At 42.1% G+C, this 21,040-nt stretch overlaps 2 protein-coding genes across 2 annotated transcripts in view; one reads left to right on the forward strand and one right to left on the reverse strand.

The window, feature by feature from the left end:
- Positions 1-21,040, reverse strand: part of NRG4 (neuregulin 4) — a 46,493-nt gene that overhangs the window by 24,606 nt on the left and 847 nt on the right. The window lies entirely within an intron of this gene.
- TMEM266 (transmembrane protein 266) overlaps positions 1-21,040 on the forward strand; it is an 81,827-nt gene that overhangs the window by 2,517 nt on the left and 58,270 nt on the right. The window lies entirely within an intron of this gene.

Below are 21,040 nucleotides of genomic sequence, written 5' to 3' on the forward strand. Positions count from 1 at the left end.
AAGGGTATTTGCCACACTCTTGTTAGGTTCAGTAAATCTGGAATCAGTGGTGCTGGAAAATGGGGAGTTTTGGATTTTTTGACTTGTAAAAAATTTCTGAACTTTTGGGAGTATTTTTGAAGTAGGTGGATATGAGCATACTTGGTGAAATGCCATTTTCAAGAGAAGAGTAAAAAAATAGTAGAAGGTTGGCTTCTTACTGCTCTGGGGTAGAACTTTGCTGTTGTTCATTCTTTGGCTCTAGAGGTTTCTGTCCAAGGTGAATTGATGTGGAGGGATAGAATGTAAGAGAATAGTGCAGAAGGGAGTCTCAGACCTGAGGAGTTGCAGCTGTACTCATCACCAAAGATTAGGAACAGGCCTGCCCTTAATGGGCCACAGCTGTGTCCAATAAGGAGAGGAGTGCTGCACAGGAGTTGGAGTTTGTTGGCTGAGCTGTGAGGAAGAAGGAGTCAGTGCTGTGAGGAACTGCCCATGAGAAATCACCGAGAAGGTATGGGACTTGTGAAATATGATGACAACAAGTTGAAACCTTTTTTCATCCAAATTTGTAGCTGGTGTGTTGTGGGCAGCAGCAGGGTTACCTCAGTCTGTCATATTTCAGCCCACCCATTAGCTGGGCTTAGGATTTGATGTGGCAAGTTGATGTATTAGGGTTTAATTCTTAGTTTTGTTATAAGGTCCCAGTGAAACCTGTTGCCTCCACGTATTCCCATTGAAATCACCGGGTTTGCATGAATAGACTGAAGTCAGACCTTGTAAATTCAAGTAGCAGTGGAGGTTTTCTGATGATACTTGTCACTAACGTTTATCAAGTAAGCATTATAAAATGCAACATCAGCTTATTTCTTGGCTTATTCCTCTGTCTCACTTGCATTTCATCATGTTCTAGAGTTCAGCATTGCTTTGATGTGTTTCAACCAAGATTTCTTTGGGGCATTTTTTGTATCTTTCCTTACATCTGTAAAGCACCCTGTGTGCCTATAGCATTACACACAAATAAAACTACCTTTGAAAATGAGTGTTCAAATCCATTGGTTGCAGAGTTAGATCTGTAAATCAGCAAATACCTGAATTAGGGTTGTGCAGCTACAGTTCTGTGTTCTGAGCCACCCTGCTCAGTGATTTGCAGGAGTGGTGTGTGATCTTCGTAGTTGAGAGGAGGATTAATGCAAATGGAGCTGAAGTAATAGGCTGTTCTAAACGCGGTGCTTCCGAGTTTTCAAGAGCTTTACTTTCAGCCCAAATAACCTTCTTGCAAATTAGTTTTTAATGTGCAACCTCTTGGTATTGGGAGGCTTAGCCCCTTTTGTGTGTTTGTTTGGTTTGGGTTTTATTTTGTAAAATTACACTACATGGATGTATAAACTTCCTTTGTTGACTTAAAAAAATCCCTAAATGGGATTTGAGCCTTCAGTGGTGATTTCTAATTTGGGTAATTGCCTTATTTGATGAGGCTGTTACTGGATGTATGGGGAAAGGACCTTTGGGTCTGTGCTTTGTGTAGGGGAACAGCAGGTGAAGTCTGACCTGTTTCATCCTCCTTTCTGCTCTGTGTCCTGCCTCTCTACTTTTTAGCCTCAGCAGCCTGCCAGTGCTCACAGCACACCTGCCTCAGTTCTGTCAGAGGTACAGGTGCCCAGCCCTTTGTGCAGGAGTTTGTGTCCATTTGGATTGGCTTTTGAGAGGCCGCCTTTTTCAATACGTGATTTAAAAAGCAAGCAGGCATAGGAAAACAATTCAGTTTAGCTTGAATGGATTGCTGTGAGACAAAAATCATCTCTGCTGTTCCAGGGAGCTTCAAAGGCTGCCTGCAGACAAGGCAAGTGTCAAAGCTTCTCAAAAAAGTTGTGAAAGTCTTTGTAGTGGAAAGTGTTATGTGTCTGATATTTTAGTGTGCCTACCAGGTTTTTCCACTAATAGAAAATGAAAATTCGTGCATAAAAATAGCAAAATACAAGTTTTATTGAAGTTAGTGAGACCTTTACTGTTGAATTATTTTATAATTCTTCCTTCAATGCTTTTGTTCAAGTTTATCAAATAATTTCTTATAGAAAAGCGGTCATTTGGACTACCAGTCAATTTAGTTGATGGTACAAATGTAAAGAAAGCTCTTCTTTGAGTGAACTAAAGAGCTCCTGTCTGTCTGTAATAATTAAAGTTAGCAAACTTACAGGATGTAAACATGAGGCATGTGGTGTGTCTCAGCAAGCAGTGCATAATTTTTCTCTGTATATAATAGCTGCCTGCATTTTGCAACCCAGATGTAGTAAATAATTGCATTTTTATCTGGAATGATAAAAGTAGACAGCTTTGAAAGCAGTTTTTAGCAGGAAAGGGAGATACGGTCAAAGTTCTTGTGTTAATCGCACAAGTGTGTTAAAAAAAGCCAATCTGAATGATTTTTCTTGCATATAATTGTTGCTTTTCTTCTGTTACCAGCTGCCACATCCAGAAATCTGAATGCTCTCTTTTTTTCTTTTTTTTCGGTCATAAGAAGGAGGACTTAGGGAGCAGGGGCAGTAGTGTAATTAAATAGATATGTTTAACTTGGAAAGGTGTTATTTTTAGAACTAGCTCAAAAGGGCAGGTACTCCTTGGAGACATTCTAACATGGCCAGATTGTCTCCTCCAGCTAAAGAGCAGTGCAGGACATGGGCAGCAGCATCAAGGTTTACTTAGAAGTTTTTGATGCATGTTATCTCTGGGCTAAAAAAAAATAAAAACTTGAGAGGAGGCTGCAGAGTGGGTACAAGTTCTGAGCCTCTGGGCTCTTGGTGCTTCATTACAGAGTGCAGGCTCCAGAGAGGCTGCCCATGGGGGACAGTCCTTGTTCCCTTCCTTTCTCAGGGCCATGCAGGTGCTGGTTCCCTTCCCCAGGGGGACTGCAGCTGCTCAGGGTGCCCTGATCCCTGCTGCCCTGAATCCACATCCTCACCTGTGAGGAGCAGGGGACTTGGTGCTTGCTCCTGGTAGGAAGGGCTGTGTGCATGAATTAATGGGCACACTTCAGAGATATTTTTCTCCCTACTCTCTGTTCTTTTTTTGTGGTTCTGTTTGCTCACTTTTCCACCTCTGAGCAAAGGGGAGCATATGGCAGTGTGCTGTCCATCTGGTTGCCACTTACTGTGAAATCATTATGCAGGCAAATTCGGCCCCATCTTGAATTTCTTAGGTAGGAGAAACTGTTACTAGAGTGACAGCTGAAGTGTTTCTGCTGAGCTGTAAATGTGAATTAAGCGCAGAATGAACACAAAGGGCTCTTTCTGAATTTTTTCAGTCTTCTACATTAAATAAACCCCAACTTGTGCTGTTGCTAGTATTTAAAGCAAATAAGGCTGGGATCCTCATTGTAAGCAGTAGACTCTTCAAGTACAGATAAAAGACAAGTCCTGTCCCAGAGGATTTGCAGTCTAAATACATTTTAATGAGAATATAGTGAATGGTGATAGGTGCTTAGGAGCCCTTTAGTTATAGAGATAATACTGTATAAAAATTCCATTGGCATTTTTGCATCCTAGCACAAGCTTGTCACATAGTCTCTTGAAATGCATAGCAGATGTTAATTCAGGTCTGTGCATTTTGGGGATACCCAGGTATTTCTTGTTTACCTGCATATCAAGGATCAACACTGGTAAAGAGAAGTTTTACTGTCTTTGGCACCATAAGCACATGTACATTTTTGTTATCACATTTCACATTGCAAACATTGAAATAGTAATAACCTAGCTTTACTCTAGTTATCTAAAGGAGTACCACTGAAAAAACCAATTAGGTGATGTTTATGCTGTAATATTCTCATACCTTATCTGCCGACAAGAGTAGCTGTGAAAGTAGTTTTTTAATTCAATTTATTTTACAATTAGGAGGGTTAACTTTTGTACATTTTCTATCATGTAAGTTTTTCATGTAGCCCCATGGAAAAGCCTGTATTTTTTAAAATTGGAACAGGTGGCTGCACAAGTAGAAAATAGGTCAAAAGAACGTAATTTATCTGAAACAATCTTCCTTGCTGTTTAGATCAGGGATCCTCACTTTTGATTATTACATGCATATTTATTACATAGTACTGCTGCAGTGATTCCACTGTGATATGAAAGTGCTTATGGACTAGAAAGAAGAGTTTTGTCTTTGTGGAGGACAGTGGCTGGAGTTTCTTCACTGTATTCTTTAAAGTTTTCATTTTGTTTTAAATAGAAGTGCAGTCAAGTTTTTAAATATTGTAAGTATTGAGATTTTTTGCCTTTTTTCCTGCAAGAGCCTATTTAAAGGACTATAGAGAGCTTTCTGAAAAACTTTTGTTCAGTACTGCATCATGCAATGGGAAAAGTTCATTTTAAGTTTCAAAAAAAAAAAAAAAAATCTGAAGTTTGAGATTTACTCCAAAGGAACTGTTTTTGAGCAGATATTCTCTGCATTAATATGTCTTCCAAGTATTTTAAAATGGGAATTCAACCCTCAGTACACAGCAGTGAAACCAGGCTGACGGTGGGAATTTGGGGTAGATTTGGGGAGAGGAAATATTTCATGGCTTCTGTTGGAGTCTGGGACAGAGCTGTGGCCTCTGTGCTGCTGGTCTGCAGCCAGGCCCCTGCTGGAGCAGCGCTGGGGCAGCCAGCTCTGCTCCATCCCTGCTGAGCTGCACCTTGCACTGCCTTGCTGAATGACTCGTGCCCTGCAGAATTCTTCTCTAGTTCAAAAGAAGAAGGAAAAAAAAAAGGTAGGGCTAGCACAGAAAAATTCAAAGCTTTTCTTTTAGCCTCAGTTCTTTAGCTCAGAGCATTGGAGAGTACTTCCTGAGTAGTAGTTGGGGTTTTTAAATGCATGGTGTCATATGACTTGTATTGAAGTTTCCTGAAATATATTTTATTTCAAAGTTCGTTGTGGGATAAATCTGTGATGAATCTAAATGTTACATGCTGAGTGAGATTCATGGACATATTCACCAAACTTGTCTCCCTGCTATTGTTTTTTAATGTGAAAATGAGAGAATTCCTTTAGTAGCTTGCTTCTCATGAGATAGAAGTAACTGGTAAGGCAGTTTCTCTCTGCTTTAGAAGTCAAAATAGTCACCATAGTGACTCCTGAGGCTGACATTTGAAAAAGATTGTATTTAGTTAAAGATTCTGAAGAGTGTGAGTTTAATGGTACTGGCCATCTTCCTGCACCTATTATTCTGCTATAGAAAAAGAAGTAACTGTTGAGCAGGTAAAGAGCCATGGTTCTAGCTGAGGAGGAGACTATAACAGTTAACTATAACAGTGCTGCTTTTAGGCTGGTACCCAGGCTTGGGATCCTGCCAGAAGGCAGCAGTTTGATGTGTAAATGAAGGTATTTGAAATGCTGGGAAGGCTGGAGTGCCAGGCAAAGAGTTCCCTCCAGAGCCCATGGAATAGGAGCTCAGGGATTGTTACAGCCCTTTGAATCTCGAGCTATGGACTGTCCAGTTGTAAGGGTGATGTTTGGTTTATTTTTTAATTACATTCTCTTTTGATTAAAAATGCTCAGCAGCAGCTCCCTTGTGAAATTTGGGAGTGATGGAAAGAAATTTGGAGTTTTTTTCCATTAGCAGTTGGATATTTTACCCAATCTGACTGCAACACTTCATTCTGAAGCATAGATAGGCTTGTTGCTTTTGAAGAACTTCTTTCAGTATAAGATGATTTCCCTTTTTCAGGGGCAAAGGACTGCAGCCCAAGTAGCTGGTAGCCTGCCAAGGCCCAAATCTGAAAGGACAGGGTATAGGAACTAGCAAGCAAAGACTAATTGGTTATTTGTTTGAAGATTTTGCAAATGCAGCCAGGTCTGTGAGTGCCCAGACAACTGCTGGGATGTGACTGATGTTTGCTGGGTTAAATGAAGTAAATGCATCTCTGGTGAGAGAAAGGTTCCACAGTCTCAGCTAAGAGCACTGTACACTCTTGGCTTCCATGGGCTGCCTTGATGGAGAGATTGCATGGGCTGAGTGAGCAGTGAAGTCAGCCAGCTTTCTTCTGCTTCATGCCTCCAGATAAGGATTAAGGTACATGGGACAAATTGACTGGGAAATACAGGTTTGCACAGTGCATTTTGTCAAGAGAGGAAGGACTTTATACCCTAGTGCCTATGTATTTCACAAGCTTCAAAAATCACTTTTAAACATACTCCCTTTTCGTTGGTAGCTGTGTGGGGCAGGAGCTTTCTCTGCTGATGATATCTAATGAAATTAAATACTTATCTTGGTCATAATGCTATCATAAGGCAATGGCAAGTGTTGTTTCCTAGAATGAAGACAGAAAAAAGGGAAGGCCAGTGTTCAAGATATGAAGTTATGAAATGGAGAATTCGATATTGCAAGAAAAACTGATAGCAGTGGTACTTTCCTTCCCTATATGGACATCTGATCTTGGGGCTTTTACTGGTTGTGTTTAAATGGTTTAGCAAAGCACTTCAGTCTGAAAAGGGCTGTTTTTCCTCTTAGTTTCACTGAGTATATAAGGCATACTGCATGAACAACATTTGGCAGAAGAGAAGCAAAACGTATCTGAAACCTTTAATTATATACTGTAGGCAGCACTGTCTAGGTCAGAAGGCGCCATATTATCAAATAACATATTACAGGTATTCAGAACTTGAACAGTAGCTTGATTATTCAGTGAATAATTGGTCTTTGTTAAGCAGATAATGGTACTGTTTGCATTCAGAGCCTAGATTTGAAGTATATGACATAGAATATTTGTATTTTAAATCATCTGTTATCCAGCTGATGTAAGAACTAAATAGAACAGAGTTCAGTAAAAGCTTCTAGGATGGCAGACTGCCTCTTCTGCTGTGCAGTCTCACTGACTCTATCATGCCTGCAGTTCTGAAGGTGTTGAAGAGATTTTTTTGTTTATTGAATTTAATTTTGTATGGGTGTTTGCAGCAATGGGACCATATAGACTGTTTAAACATAGACAGTATTAAAAACCAAACCAAACAGAAAATGCCCAGAAGAATAAACAGTTTGGAAGCGTTCTGACTTGCTGGTGGGCAGAAAGGGAAATGAGGGAGAACAAGAGTATGATTACAGGCAAGTAGGATTTTTGAGAGAAATGCCATGTCTTTGTGTCACACACCACACCTTATTTTATTTATCTAGAGGAGAGAGAGTATTTCTGCTGTATGAATATTTACTTAGGCTTTTTAATCCTTAACAATCCCAAGGTGTAATATGAAATTATTGACTGCAGTGTCAGTAGCTGGTAATTTTTGTGAGTATGTCAGAATATCAGCTCAAGTAAGTTTGCAGGTTCCTTGGGCGCTCATTTGTGTAAGCTTGTGCTTGGAGGTGACTGTCAGCTTGGGAGAGTCCCCAGTGCTACAGAGCTCTGTGTTGTACAGGCTGGGGCACAGCTGATGGTGACCAGACCTTTCTCGTCTGGGTTTTGTCTTACTTTCTTTTTCCCAAGATAGAGTTTAAAAGAAAAGCAGTAAGGTGATAAAATTACTGCCTTAAAGGACAACAAAAGTAATCAAACCCACCCAAAGTAAGGGTTTTTTTATAAAGTGCAGTGTAGTCAGGTAATCAAAACACATATTCTCTATCTGTGACTGTTTAGCCTGCAGAAGATCAGCCTGCCTTGCAGTAGGGAAATTGTATTTTCCATATGAGCTGAATAGCCATTTGAGCTGTGATCAGCACTCTGCCTTCCCTAAGGAGATGGCAGTGATTGTAGCATTTATCACACATAAAGGAATCTGTCTTGCTCTATATATCTGCCAAAAGACGTGAAAATAGAGACCGAGGCGGCAGCATCCGTGATCTCAGTAACCCCTCAGACAACCAGCCTGATGGTGAGCCAAGGAAATCACTTCTCCCCTGCTCACCTGAGCCCCATATTTAGCCACAGCAATAGTTTTGAGTTGGATTGATTTAGAAGCCTGTCTGTAAAGGGATCTGCCAGCAGAATATTGGCTGAAAGGTTTGTGTAGTGCATGAAGCTGTTGACCTGTGCTGCAGACACACGAACCTCCAGCTGAAAACAAATTCTTGTTCACACCTGAAATGGAGTACCTGGCTAGAGTGCTGTGGTTTACATTAAAGATGGTTACTTAAAATTCAGTGACCTAGTGGGCAAGAGTTGTTGGAATTTTGGTGTTCAAGGAGAAATTGTAGTGCATACAATTGTTTTACTAAAAGCAACGAGTTTGGGTTATTTAGGATTGAAGAAATCCCAGAATGTAATGCATGTTCTGCTATCATTAAGCAGCCCTGTGTCTGAAGCAGAGACATAAAACCAAGGGCAAAAGTTCTATTCAGGGGAGGAAAGATGGAGCAGAGTGAAGTTGCAGAGCACTTTTTTTCATGGAAAAGCACTGAATATTAGAATTTTGCTTTAGTGCTCTGCTCTGTAACATGCTAGCAGAAATGATGGATCGGTGACTCTTCTGACTTGGCAAGATTAGGGCTGCTCCCTGGAAAATGCAGCAGAAGAGCCTCAGAGGCTGCTCTGGGTATGCTCACAGATCTGTGTGCCTTTGCAAGGAAGGGAGAGACAAAAGACTTGATAGCCAAGATCAAAATAAAAAATGGTGTATAAAAGGTGCCATACATGACCTGTTTTTCAATTTCTCTTCTGAGGGCAGTGGAGCTGCATGGTATATAATTTCTTACGATTTTTCCTTGTATCAAGCTAAACATTCCATTCATTTTTCCCTCGAAGGACTGAACTATGAGTGTTCTTGTGACTCCAGCAAGGACAGGTCTCTATGTAGCAGCAGCAGCTACTGGACCTACATGCTGGACCAAGCTGCTTCCCTTGTGCCTCTTGTGTGTGGTGCCAAAGGTGTTCAAGTTGCTAATTGCTGATTTAAAATCCAGGTGAAAGGACGGATGACAACATTTGTATGTCCAAAGCTAGAGTTTGTGTATCCCCTGTGCAAGGAGTATGGCAGTGTTTTCAAGCTTAGATTTTTGTCAGTTCTGATTGTTTCGTGTTTGTTTTGGTGCATGGATAAGCGTGTTTAAATTAGTTTTAATCTTTTTTCTGAGATATAGTTTTGCATTTATATAATAATTTATAACTGATTGTTATATGTTGTACAACTGAAGTGTTAGAGGAAATCATTCAGGCATGGGTTTTTAATGAAATTAGATCTAGTAACACTGTTCACAATTACAATTTATTTACCTAGAAAATCCTACTAAGTTTTATCCTTAAATATGCAGGTAAGCTCTCTTTCCCTTCTCCAGTTTTCACAAATTTCAACACTGTATCTGCTGACAAAGTGAGTAGGTGGGGTTAAGAAAAGCATTTCAGGCAGTGGACTTCTTGTCATTATCTATAATGTGTGTATGCACACGTGGATCCTGTAATTTTTCTGCCTTCGGAGCTCTCATTAAGTTCATTCTGCTGCAGAGCTTTGAGTTTGATTTGTACTTTCCACCAAGTTGTCTTTGGGATAGCCTCTTATCCCATTGATTTGCTGTGATATTTTTATGCTAACTGTAGCAAAAGGAGATGTTTGAGGAGAAATATTTAAAGAATTTCAAATGTGCTTTTCATCTTCTGGACACAAGCTGGTACAACAAAAGGGAGAAAAGTCAGCATGATGTGACCAACCATCTCTGTAAGCTGTCAGTGGAGCAGAGTTTGAGAACATCTGGACTGTGAAACACACCTCTTGAACTTTCATTGATTGGTTCCTTAGGCTGCCAGCCAGGAAGTGTATTTTTAGATACTTGCAGCAAATTTTATTGCATGTGAGCCAATGCCAGATCCATACTTTGTCAGCTGCTGTTGTTCAGTAAGTAGGGAGAATGGATTTGGGTTTAAGTTAAATAGTTAATTTTGTGCTGCATTGCAGAGTGCAGTTTGTACAGCTGTACCTGGGCAGTGGCAACTAGTCACAAAGCCCAGCACAAACTGTGGTAATTCTGAGTGCTAATCCAGAGAGGAAAACTATTGCCCTGGACACAGTAAAGCAATTTTTTCTTTCACTTAGCTGTGGCCTCTGAAAGCAGAGATGGGAAAAATGTGTCTGTGTGTTTCGTTTTTATGGCTCACCATGTTTTCTTCCAGAACAAAGGGAGGCATATTAATTTAATGGGAAATGAATGGGTTGACTCCTTAGATGAGTGAGATGTGATGCTACAGATACACATCACACTGGAGTATAGCATTCCTTGGGATTTTGAAACGAGGCACGTTCTTGTTAATAGCAGGAGAAAATGGTTCTGCCCTGCAGCTGTGTGCTCTGCCTGCAGCAGTGGGCAGGGCAGAGGTGAAATGTAAATAAAGTGTGGGGATGCCTGAACTGATCTAATCCCAGGGGTTGCCTCGGTCCCATCACATTCCTGAAGGATTCTGCTCTTGGTTGAGGGTGAGCTCTGGTTTGGCCTGCCTGTGTTTTTGCCCTTTGGATGCTGCCTGATGCTACTGCTGAGTGGCATCACACTTCCTTTGGACATCTCTGTGTTCTGTGCTCTGTAGAAGAGTGTTTCCAATATTGCTGCCTCTTGAAATCACTTGTTAATGGAGTATCTTGTCAAAACCTTGTTCATCTTCCATTCAAGACAAATTTTCCTGTCCTGAAGCCCTCCCTGTTTCTCATGCTGTCTGTCCTGCAGTTTCTCTCTGTTCAGCATCAGTGTGGTAGGTCCATTAAAGCAGCTTCTGTTGATAAGGTATATAATGTACACTTGTTCAAAAGAGTGTGATCTTATTGCTGCAAACAATGCCTCAGATTAGATTAAGTGCTTTGGAGCAGGGGTTATTTCACTTTAAAAAACCACATCCTAAATCACCTAATGTGTCTCTAAATAGCATGTGAATAACTAAAGTATGGGCTAACTCTCTTGTGTTCATTTCTATGTTTCATTTCTGTTCATTTAAAAACCAGAGGATTCTGGTTGTCCTTTCCCATCTTGGGCTGCAGTGGAGTTTGCAGTGGATTTTGTCAGCTCTCACTGAGAGCAAATGCCTGGGACCATCTGAGAGCTTTCTACCCTGCACTGTTGAAGTGGTGTGAGCTCTGCAGTTCATAACCTGTCAATTGTCAACATTGCTTTAAAAGTGTGTGTTGAGAGTGAGAATTATACAAGAGAATGTTTTACAAGGACTGGTGTTTTGGAGCTATGAAGATGAGAAATGAAGGCTCACAAGATATTGCCCCTTTAAATCCTGTATTGGTCTTTGCAGCAGATTGTCTCATTTCTAGTGCTTGTTTTTACAGTGACAGGTGCAGTAAATCTCTCACCTGATGCCAGTATCATTTTAATACCTCGCAGATATTCTTGGTTTATTGGAAAATTTGTATGGATTTGGATTTTTATATATTTGTGATTCAAATAAGATTTCAAAAGCAATTAATTTTATTTTTGGAACATTTTCATATGTATCTAAAAAAACCTCAAAAACTTACACTTAAAACACTTGAGGTTTTTCTTTCTATTGGAAAGTGGCAGGATTTTTATCAACAGCATGCTACATCAAAGGTCAGAAACTTGAATACTGATCCAGATATTAGCATCTCTTTCCTATGTTGTCTTGGGCTTTGTGTTTAGTTAGGAAGTATGTTTTCAGTAGCTTATTTAAATGGTATTGAAAGTGCTGGGGAGTCTTCAGCTGAGTTTGATAGATTGTTTAGCAGACAGACAGTGGTTGGTTTGGAGGGGTTAGTGCAATGGTGACACACAAATTATTTCTGAAAATTATCAGAGCTGTTTCACAAGCTCTTAATGATCTTAATCCAGAAAACTAATACAGATGTAGCTTCTTTGCTCTCCTCTGTTTTTAACATGTTTTTGGGTTTCCTATATCCTAAAAATGTTTAATGAATATACTGGTAAAGTAGTTTGGTTTGGTTTTTTTTTATTTTTCATAAAGATGAAGTGATAAATCTTAACAAAAGTCTGTTTGCAGCTGTAACAGACATGGTTCTGTTACAAGCAGGTGACTGGTACGTGTTACAGGTTGAAGAGCAAAAATGTGTTTTATTTATATCTTGACATTTGTTTACTGTTCTGGGGCTTGCATTGCAGTATGGATCTGTTGCATAACCTTTGCTTGAAAAGCATCCTTTTATCTGCTCAGTGTATTAGACAGAACCTCCTTATTGGATATGGGTCATGGGACTTGAAGCACTAAATAAGATACAGCTGCAGTAGAGCTGAGGAGGGTGCCAGGATGGCCTTGGGTCACACAGTGGCCAAAGCTTTTCTGCCTCTGTGGTGCCACTGAATACTGAAGGACAAAGGGTTTTTTGTGGGGCAGTGTGGTTGGGGTCTCCTGTTTTCTTTATGATCTTCTGTTTTGAAGAAAATAGTTACTAAACAAAGCTTTTTAAGACATGTGTTTTATATACTGCCTGTGCTGAGCTCTAGGGTAGCAGAGTTTGTTGCATAAGCATCCATTGTACATTTCTCCAGCAGACACTGTGATAGAAGTGTTCACAGAAAATTATTGAATCTCCTTTAATAGATATCTGTTATAATTCTTTAATACACTGGCAAAAGCCACTGAAGTCTGATTTGAAGTAAGTGCCAGGCATTTTAAATGAGAATAACTTTTCTCCATCATCTCCCTGACTGCAATTGAACAACTATGGCTGTATATTGAAAGAGAAGCCTAGGAGTTAACATGCATGACTTTTAATTGAAAATACATGAGAGGTTTGTATATGCTATTTGTTTCTTCCCATTTTGCTATGATTTTGCTGTTGGGTAGAACAGTTACTCCAAAGTTTACTCGTGGAATTGCTGGAGAAGCTGAGGGCAGGTCCCTCTCTGTGCCAGTCCCTGCCCTTGAGGAAGACGAGCTGCAGGGATCCATGTGCTGCTGGATGCATCAGTTTGCTTTCCCTTATCATTGTGTCTTACCACTACAGTTCCTCTAAATTTATTCCCAAAACTTTTCTAAGGCAGGAAAGTTCCTTTTTTTTTTTTTTTTTTGGTTTGGTTTTTTTCCTCTCTCCCTCTCTCCTCATTCTTTTCCTCCTCCATAAAGGAAGAACTGGGGTCCAGCAGCCATGCTCTGGTCCTGTGAAGGCAGCACCTGCTGTGGCATTGAGGCACCAAAGTTCAAGCAGCTGAGACAGCGTCAGAGCATTAACTTCTGTTTGAACCATGGTGCATATTTTATCTGCCTGTAAGATATCACTGTTCTCACTGCTCTGGGCCTCTCTTGCTCGTGTTTTTCTGGGGCTGTAGTTTTACCACGTGTCTTTAGGGCTGTGGTTCAAAGTGCATTGCAGAAGCCTGAGGGAATACTGAGGTAAGTTTTATATCTGAATCCCAGAGTACCATCCTCATGGCTGCACGACATGGATTTCTTAGTGTGTTAGCAGTAGCACCAAATTAGTGTCCCACAGCAAAAGCTGGTTCTAGGCTCACAGTTTTCAATCACAATTAGATTAATTTCCTAGTGAATAGTGAACTTTGTGAGCCTTTAGCAATTGAGAAGTTGATTTTAAGTTTATCTTGATGCTGATGCTATCAGTGGAAGAGCACAAGCTGACAGTTCTGCTCTCTAAATCAAAGGGAGTGCATGGGTGGGTGTTCCTGCATCTTCTCTGAAATTTATTCAGTAGCTTGTGATGCTCTGCATTTCCTCATGTGACAAGAATATCAGTCCCCTCTGTTCTTGCAGAGTTTGAAAAAGATGAGGGCTGGGCAGGGATATGGTGATGTTAGGTATTCTTGAGAGGGGAAGAAGATAAATTGGACATTTCTGCTTTCCATGTGTGGTTTATTTTATTGCCAGTAGCTGAAGGTGTTTTAATACCTATTTATATGAATAAGCAAATAGCTTCATTCTGAAGGAATTCTGCATGCCTGTACAGATCAAATGCTTTTTAACATTTTCAGAAAGTACTTCTCTTGCATACTTCACTGATCCTTTTTGTATTCCATACAAAATAACTAAGGGATCAATTACTTCTAGTAAAAAAGAGCCCTTGCTTCCTATCCCTTTTCCAGCTCCAGTGGGAAGAACTGTTGCCTTCTCTGTTCAGTTTGCAGTGGTCAGACTGGGCAGGCTCCAAACATCTGATGGCCACGGGTGTGTGTAGACTCAGAGCCAAGGGGAAGGCACACTGCAGGGGGATCCTGGCTCTGTGTGTGTGTCCCTGTGATGGAGTCAGAGTGAGGGGAAGGCACAGTGTGCTGCAGGGGAGAATCCCTGGCCGTGTGTGTGTCCCTGTGGTGTGTTCACTCTCACACTGTGCTGCAGGGGATCCCTGGCTCTGTGTGTGTCCCTGTGGTGTGTTCACTGTCACACTCTCCTGCAGGGGATCCCTGGCTCTGTGTGTGTCCCTGTGGTGTGTTCACTGTCACACTCTCCTGCAGGGGATCCCTGGCTCTGTGTGTGTGTCCCTGTGATGTGTTCACTGTCACACTGTGCTGCAGGGGATCCCTGGCTCTGTGTGTGTCCCTGTGGTGTGTTCACTGTCACACTCTCCTGCAGGGGATCCCTGGCTCTGTGTGTGTGTCCCTGTGATGTGTTCACTGTCACACTGTGCTGCAGGGGATCCCTGGCTCTGTGTGTGTCCCTGTGGTGTGTTCACTGTCACACTGTGCTGCAGGGGATCCCTGGCCGTGTGTGTGTCCCTGTGATGTGTTCACTGTCACACTCTCCTGCAGGGGATCCCTGGCTCTGTGTGTGTCCCTGTGGTGTGTTCACTGTCACACTCTCCTGCAGGGGATCCCTGGCTCTGTGTGTGTCCCTGTGGTGTGTTCACTCTCACACTCTCCTGCAGGGGATCCCTGGCTCTGTGTGTGTCCCTGTGGTGTGTTCACTCTCACACTCTCCTGCAGGGGATCCCTGGCTCTGTGTGTGTCCCTGTGGTGTGTTCACTGTCACACTGTGCTGCAGGGGATCCCTGGCTCTGTGTGTGTCCCTGTGGTGTGTTCACTCTCACACTCTGCTGTGGGGAATCTGCCCCAGCTGACAGGGCTGCACTGGCTGGGCTTGGCTCCAAGTGCTTCCCAGGACTGCCTGGGCTGGGCCTGCTTGCTCCCAGCTTGGACCCAGTCTCCCACCATCAGTACTTGGTGGCAGAAAGCTGGCCTGTAATTTGCAGTAAGTGCATTCCATCACCTGCTGAGGGAAGCAGGGTGACCTCGTTAAATGCACCAGACATGTATTAAATAATGGCTGTCAGTACTCTGCCTGCTGGAATAAGGTGGTTAAATCTTGCATTTTGGGCTCCTGGTGATCAGGAAAGACTGCCAGCCAAAAGCAGTACAGCTGTTGTGTCCCCATACCTCTGTGAGATAACTTGCCTCTGAAGTACATTACAGATGAGAATTCAAGAATTTTAGTGTTTTTAGAGTGGAGTTTATCCTGTGTACATCACCAGGATTATATGCTGCAACTGCTCATAAATTTGCATTCCAGACAGCTGGGTTGTTTGTTTCCAAAAGCAGAATTACAAAGCATAACACTGTCCAAGAGAAGAGCAATCAATTTCACATCAGTGGGCTAATTGTTATATACTTGCTTTTAAGATACACTGTAAAGCCATAAATTCATATAAATTTATTGCATTTTGTCTGGAAGGTTGCCCATAATACTTTCCAGGAGTGACAAGACAGATATTTCTCACAAATATATTTGTGATTTTGTTGGTTCTTAGAATGAAATCTTTGGTTCCAGATGCCTGTTTTGATTTGCCTAATAACTGGATTTAGTACCAGTCTAGTTTGCTTTCTTTTGGTTCTGTACTGCTAATTATGTGAAAACCAGAACTGGTCTAAAGAACTTACTTCTCACTCTCCTGCCTAGCTAGAAACATCATATTTATGGGCCTTACAGAGTCATAATTGGCAAGATGCATTGAAATCCTCAGCTTCAAGAGATGCCAACAATTTCTTATGAGACTTTTCTCTGTACTTTCTCCCATTCTTATTGTAGTGTTGTGAATCTTTTGTATTTTCATTGACATTACGTTCTCTAGAAAACTAGAGGATACTTTTAAGATTTCTAAAGGCCTTTAATTCCAGAATCCATTAGGCCCAGGATCTGAAGAAAATTAAAATTGGTAGCTTGAGGAAGAGTCTTAAGGTTGAAGGCTAATGACTTAAAGACAATCTCAATGTTACATTAATCTAAGAGTATGATCAGAAACTCAGGCAAGAGTTAAGCTCCAAGTAAGATGGGCAGCACCTATGGTGGATGGAAATTAAAATGTAGTGAGTTTTGTCTGTTCTTCTGACGGGTGGTGACAGACACTGGTGACTTAGACAGATTGCCCTGAACTGACACACACATACCTTGTACTCGGGGTATCTCAAGGATTTGTGTTTTTCTGCTGCTGTTAAAAGCCTGAGTGAATTTCCAGCACTGTCCAAATAAAATTTGCTGTTGGATTCAAATGAACTTCTGTTCTTCCCTCAAAAGCCATCAATAGGCTGCAAAAATTAGGTTCATGTGTGATAAACTCAAATCTAGTCAGAGATGACCTAAATAGACCTAAAAACATTAATTCTGGCATGTTCTAAAGGGTGCATATTTTTTTCTACACTATTCTAAAGAGCAGCTGGATGATCTTTCTTGGCTTGAAAACAAAAAGATGTGGCTGCAGGTTTCTGGTTTGGCTTTTCACTGCACTTCCAGGGAGTGGGAAAAAGAGAACTAAAAACAACATCCAAGTGTTGACTCTTGACAGACTAAAGCAAACCAAACTGCTTTGAAACTAAATTGGTGCTTGATTTGCTTCCTGTAGTAACAATTGGTTTAATGCAACTTGACTGGGTTAGTGTCATTCCCAGAAATGCAGTTGTTTTTAGCCAAGGAAATATAAACCAAATTTTGGGTTTCATATGGGGGGTGTGCATATGTTTTTTTGTTTGAGGGGGTTTGTTTGTGTGTTCTTTTGAGAAACAGAATTTGTGACACAAACAAGTCGTGGTTTGTGGGGGCAGTGCCTGTGTTATGAAATTTATCCAAATGATCACTGGACTCTATGCTGAGTCCATTTAGTTTCCCAGAGCAGACAAAGTCAGATGTTTTCAGTGCAGTGGAGCTGTTGATGCCAGGCTCCTTCCTATCAGCACGTGCAGTGGCACATTTCAAATGCAAACTGATCCCGAGCTGCCAGGGCTGAGCCCAGGAGCAGCACCCACAGGTACCCAAGCCCATGGTGGCCCTTCCATCCCTGAGCTGAGCACAGGACTCATCCCTCTCCCTGGAGCCCTGGCTGGCCCAGGTGCTGCTCTGTGTGTGCAGGTTTGACCTCACACAGCCAAGGTTCCCCAGCTGTGAGCAGAGCAGGGATGCTCAGGTGTGCAGGGAAGTGCTGGGAGCCCTGTGCCCAGTCCTGCTGGGAACAGCCTGCTTGGGGCTCTCCCTGTCTGAGGAGGCCCAGACAAATCTGTGAAGGGACCTTTTAGCTGTGTGATTGTTCTCTTTTGTTTGTTCTCTGCACTCAAGAACTCTGTGGTGTTCTTTTTCCCCTGGGGAATCCCTGTGGGCATTTTTTCTACCACGCACAGGAACTATAGATAACTGTGGGGATCGCCAATTTATTACAGCTAAATACAAGCAGTTTGTAAAATGGAAAGGGAAATGGCATGCTTGGAATTACTCCAGAGAAAGAGATCAAATGAATAATCTGGCTGAAGGAATGCCTTTTATTTATTGAGGAGCTAAGAGCAGGCTTGCTATTTGGATAGCCTTTGTGGATGGACAAGTTTTGCATATCTTTGAGATCCATAGTGCTCTCAGTATTTGCTGTGGTTTTAAACTGAGAACGCCTTTTCTTTGCCCCGTGGCATCTTCTGAACTAGCAGCACTGTGAGTTGCTGCAGTACCTGCCAGACCTGTGCCTTTTCTGGAGAATGCTGGGTGTGTGTGAGAACCATGAATTCCAGCAGTGCCAGTGTGCACCATGGAGCATGAACTGAGTGAGAGCCCAGAAGAGCTGTGGGCAGCTCTTGTGGTGAATTGTGGTGAAAGCCTGTTGATGCTGGAGCATTTGCAGGTCACAGGACCTCTCTGGAGAGCTGCTGCACAATCCCTGCCTCCTCCCCAGCTTCCATGAGAAGAGAGAGCACAAGGAAGAAGCATGAGTGGAGCTTTTTATAACCTTCCAAAACAGAGCAGCTCCTCCTGCTTCTTTTGGTCTGGAAGTGCTGTGTGCTGCACACCTGCAAGCTCCTTGGAAGAGGGTGGGCTTGACTGGGCTCTCCTCAGAGTCTGTTTTGCATTAATCCCCCTCTAAAGCCTTGGTTCCAGCTACTCTTATTTGTTCTGTACTCCAGATTTGCAGTACTGAAATGTTCAGGATTCAGCCAATGATCATATTGCATTTGTGATGAGATTATTAACTGTGCACAAGATAATTTTTCTCTTTTGGCCCATCTAGACTTCTCTCTAGAAAGTGAGAGTCCACTTAGGAATAATGAGGGTTTTTAGTTACATAATTACATGCTGGTTTTTTTTCCTTGAACAGTGTTCTGCTTAATTTCAGCATAGAGTTTGATTCCACAAGGGAATAGAATTGTGACTGCATGAGCAAGTGCAAATCTGCCATTTCCTAATTTGTGAATGCCTGACTTTTTTTTCCCCCCCAATCTAAATACCTTTCCTGCAATGGAGGAGTTTTTCCCTTTTCTTTTTTTTAAGTGTGGTGTATTTAAAATTTTGCTCTCAATCCCTCCATGAACAAGATGCAAAATTTAAATGTCCTTTCTTAGAAATAAAAAAGCTCCTTCTCTTGTGCCTCTTTTCTTTTGGACACTGCATAGGAATGTTAAAGATTAATGAAGTTAATTTGCTTTTTGTTTTCTGTGTGGCATCTCTGCATTCATAATTGACAAATCTAATACCTCATAAAATTCTTGTCTTACATAAAGCATTATGGAAGGTCAGTTTAATCAAAATAGTTTTTTTTTTTTAATATCATACCCTGTGATTTTTCGTGTTTGGGGGAAAAGGAAGAATCGATTTTGTTTAACCCAAAGTAAAGCAAGGAAGTGCTGGAACCATGCTGACAATTTTGTCAGGTTTTCCCCTTCAGAAATACAAGTTGCTGGATTCCTGAAGGGAACACTTTTGGCATATATGACCAATTAAACTTTCTAAATGCAGATGATTGGAGCCAATTAAAATTCTCAGGACAAAAACAGTCGTGATCCCAGGGGACCTGGGAATTCCAGTTCTTGGGGAAATGCAGCTTGCAGTAGTGGCACTGACTGACCACATCAGGTTTGTGGTGATGCTCAGGATGATATCCATGATATTAATCACCAAAAAAATCTGGCTTGGCTATTTCCCAAGAGCTCAATGTGTAATCACTCTTGCAGTTTCACTTTGAAAGCATCGGGGGTCATGTCTGTTTAGGTGTGTCCCCTACTCTTGTTACTCTTATTTCAAATTATTCCTTTTCTTCCTGTTTTTCTGAATAGCTCCTCACATCTCTGGGATTGCCCAGCTGCCACACCAGTAACCATCATTGGCATTTAGGCTTCAAAGTGTATCAGGCTTTCAACCTATAGACTGAGATAAGAATGTAACTTGTTTGCACAAAGGGAGCAAAATTCTGTTTCTTGATGTGGACTAGATTCAGAGTAAAAAGCTCCAGTGTGACACAAAAGGAGAAAAACCCCCAGAGCAGCCCTCCTCCTCCTGTGCACCCCTCCTGAGTCTCTTCAGTGATTTCATGCTGCATGTTTGCTCCCGTTGGGTATTGCCAATGGCCGGGGCTCTGCACGTCATCTTGGACTATTTCTGATGTGAAATCTTTCTGCTCTGTGTGCTTTGTTTCTTTGGCTGTGCACAGTGCCTTGCCCTGCACTCTCACTTTTGCTGGCACAGCTATTTTTGGAGCTGTACTATGACCTGTATCAGGGAAGCCATCCTGCTTTTTTTTTTTCTTTGATGGATGGGGGTGTGGGCAGAGGAAGGAGATGGAGCTGGTGAGAACACAAGACTCCACCTTGCAGCAACAGCAGTGTCCCCTTGAGTGGGGCCTGTGGCATTTCCTTTGAATGCAAACTCTGAGCCTGTCCAGCTGTTTTAAGCTGCTCTTGGGAGACTTATTACAAGAACATGTCAGAATTTGGTTTTGTGCAAGGGCACAAACTTGGGTGCTCCAGTCAGCATCTGAATTTTGTACGGGAGCTTACAGATTCATGATAATTCGCCTCAGAACATGAGCAAGTGCAGCAAACAGCTCTGAATCATGTCTTGACTTCAGCTCAGCTGAATAGGGTACAAGTTACGAGGGACTTTGGTGCAAAAGGCTTAAATTAAATAATCTTCCTACTCCCCACCCCCAGCTGGGCCCACTACATTGTGACACATATTTTGTAAGACTGTGCTTGAATCAATGCTGAAAGCCATGGTTTTCATGCACCAGTGGAGTATAGATCTTTATTTTTTTTAAGTTTGCTATTGGAGTTTTGTTTTTTGTTTTAGCTTAGTGTATGTATGCCATGTGCTATGCTTCAGCATACGCTTTCCAGACTCTGTTCTATGCTTTTTGTTGTTTCAGCGAGATTTTATCTCCCATTAGCAAGCTCCTGCCAAGGTGTGGTGACTGACAATAGGAGATCGATGTAAACATTAACAAATGAACTGGGGCACGATGTGGCTGGGCAAGGCCAGCAGCAGAACCTTTGCTCCAGCATGACCCCAGCACCTGCACAGGGGGAGCTGAGGGCAGGGGTTTGCCAGGGCCCTGCACAGGAGAGGGGAACAGCACAGCCAGCCCAAAAACTCCTGGCAGGAGCCTTGGGAGCACTGCCATGGGTAGTGAGGCTGCAGGGAACAGAGCAAAGCTGGAGGGCTTGCAAGGCAAGGACAGCACTGGGAAGCAGTTTGAAGATCTTGCCTCAGAAAGAGCTCAGTGGTTGGGCTACAACTCCCTTGAGTGCTAAAGAGGGTGAAGAGCTGTGATCCCACACGTTTGAAGCTGGGCTACCAGTTGCAAGCTTAGATCAGCTTCCCATCAGATTGCACTGTCCTCTTGGTACATACAGGACATCAGTCATTTAGTGCACTGAATGTTTCTGCTTGTTACACTGCTTGCACTAGAAACTAGTGGGACAGTTCTTTCTTTTGTCAGAACTCCCTTC

This window comes from Ammospiza nelsoni, chromosome 14, assembly GCF_027579445.1.
Source record: "Ammospiza nelsoni isolate bAmmNel1 chromosome 14, bAmmNel1.pri, whole genome shotgun sequence".
NCBI classification, from domain to species: domain Eukaryota; kingdom Metazoa; phylum Chordata; class Aves; order Passeriformes; family Passerellidae; genus Ammospiza; species Ammospiza nelsoni.